The sequence below is a fragment of the Labrus mixtus genome, chromosome 15 (genome assembly GCF_963584025.1).
Source record: "Labrus mixtus chromosome 15, fLabMix1.1, whole genome shotgun sequence".
NCBI classification, from domain to species: Eukaryota; Metazoa; Chordata; class Actinopteri; order Labriformes; family Labridae; genus Labrus; species Labrus mixtus.
This window is the reverse complement of record NC_083626.1, coordinates 28753271-28755770: the sequence shown is the minus strand read 5'-3', so window position 1 is coordinate 28755770 and position 2500 is coordinate 28753271.

Below are 2500 nucleotides of genomic sequence, written 5' to 3'. Positions count from 1 at the left end.
CACAATAAAAGGGGTCATTTACCACATGGAAGATAGACTGTAGAAAGGTGAAAACATGTTTGAAAACAGGGCCGTGTCATTCTCCTCTTCCCAAAGGGTTCAAACACTACAACACCCAGAATGCACTGGGCTCTTTGCTATCCATAGTTAGGCGTGAAGCTGATGTGATTGGCAGGTGGGCGCGGTGTAACGGTTTGTCATGATCCACTGAGAGCTGCAGTGCATTGTGGGCCGGTTTAGTATGAACAGTATGTTTCGTTTAGTCTGCGGTTTTACTGAATGTTTGTGTTTCTTTCACAGAAAACGTCGGAGTGAACCAACAGTGGGTCGCCTGCAACCTACCCACAATGCAACACTCCTGTCTTTTCCTGTCTGCAAAGTTAACGGGTGGGGGAGGGGAAGGGGGAGGGGAGGGGTTTAAATGTTCACTAAAATGAATCGATGTGTAAATGATCAATAAGAGAGTTATAGATAACAATCCACAAACTGAAAAAAACACCAAAAAAACAACAACAACAACAGCGACCAATCGAAACGCTCTAAAGAGATGATGTTGATAAGAGTTATTCCTATTTAATCTGTGGAGAGAATGTATGTTTGTGTTGTATAGATATCACTTTGAACAGATATATAATATAGACTCAGCTCTTTATTCATGTTTCCTATTCAGCCCCGCCCACTTTGCTATGCCCCACCCACAAAATATCAATCATGCGGCAGTCCAGACTGGGTTCACGCTGAGACAAAAACCAGATCAAACTGGATCAGAAGAATCCTCCCTGCCTCCAGCATCACCTCCCTGCTGTTTCCTGTTTGTCTTGCTGCATGTAAATATCAACACAGGAAGTGATGTCATCCTGGAGACGCAGTAAAACCCAGTCTGGACTGCCACCTTCATGGCGATGTCCCGATGACACTGGATCCAAAATGGCTCCTTATCGTTACAGTTTGTACTTTCTGAGCGTTTGATGGATGGGCTCAGCTGTGTGTTACACTCCTGCTGCTCCTGACAGTCACTGAGCGGGGCACGCCGCTCCTGACAGTCACTGAGCGGGGCACGCCGCTCCTGTCAGTCGTGACAGTCGCTGAGCGGGGCACGCCGCTCCTGACAGTCGCTGAGCGGGGCACGCCGCTCCTGACAGTCGCTGAGCGGGGCACGCCGCTCCTGACAGTCGCTGAGCAGGGTGCACAATCGTCCGTCTGAATAACAGCTGGTTCTTTTTGTTTCTGCTCGCTGGTCTTTTGGGCTTCGTTTAGATAAAAAACGATTCCACAGAAAAACCGCTGTGCACACGCACAAACACAACCGTTGGGAAAAAAAAGCGTTGGGAGGATGTTCGTCGTTTTAACTCAACCGAGTGAGCAGCACAATCAGAACTCAGGAGTCGGCCATTGTTGTTGTAGTCCAGCTACTCGGCCACGGCTACTCGTTGTTAGCGTAATGATATCGATACCTGTTGGAAACCATCGGCGGCGTTTGGAAAAGAGGGCGGCACGAGGGATTCTCCTCTCCAGCTCCGCCCTCTTTTCCAAAAGTTACCGATGTTTCTGTGCCATTAAGGCGGTGTGCATTCTGTTGCCGTGGTAACAAACATATCACATGATTTTTACTAGAATGATAAATTCTGATATGGCGTCGGTTCAGACGGACGTTTCTGCAAACCAACACCGACAGAGTGTTTCTTTTTTTTGTATCCGTCTTCTCCTGAGCTCTCGGCCAATCAGCTGCAGCCGTGAGCTCCTTTAATAAAACAAAAGTCTTTCTGGAAAGTTCTGAGTCTAAAATGTCGGAAAGCGTTCATCTCTATTTCTCCCTTCTGTTTTTTTTTTTTTTTTTTTTTGGGAAAGGTGTTTTAGCGTCGGTATCTTCCTCCGCATGGTGACGTGTTTCTGCTCGTGTTGTACAGTAAACTGATGATCAGTGTGACTTCCTGTTCTCCTGTACAGGTGTGTGTGTGAGTGTGTGAGTGTGTGTGTGTGTTTACATCCTCATAACCTGTCCACACTTCTTCTATGTCTCCTCCAAGCGCTCTGTTTGAATCCTTTTCTTCACCTCCTCTTGACTTTCTCTTCCTCCCTCATTTCTCTAAATCTTCCTCTTTTTCTTTTTCAGAATCTTTTCTCACTTTTCTTTTTTTGGCCTTTTAAGTTTTGTTTTTGTCTTTTTTCCTGATCTTCTCTCCTCTTCCTCTTTATTTTCTACTCTGCCTTGCAAAGCTTTGATCTTCATCCTCTCCCTCTCTCCTCCCTCCGTCTCCTTCTCTCCTCCTCTCTCTCTCCCTCCTCTCCTCCCCGTCGTTTCTTCTCGTTCTTCCTCGTGACTCCCCCTCTCTTGCCTCTGTGATGTAACTTTCAGTGTGATGATATTCTATTCAGCATCAGTAACCATGGCGACGGTGTTGACAGTGACGATGACGATGATGTGTGTGTGACTTGTTGCTATGGAGACCCTTCCCTGCTGTGTTTATTCAGTGTAAAGTTTCAATAAAGGACAAACTGG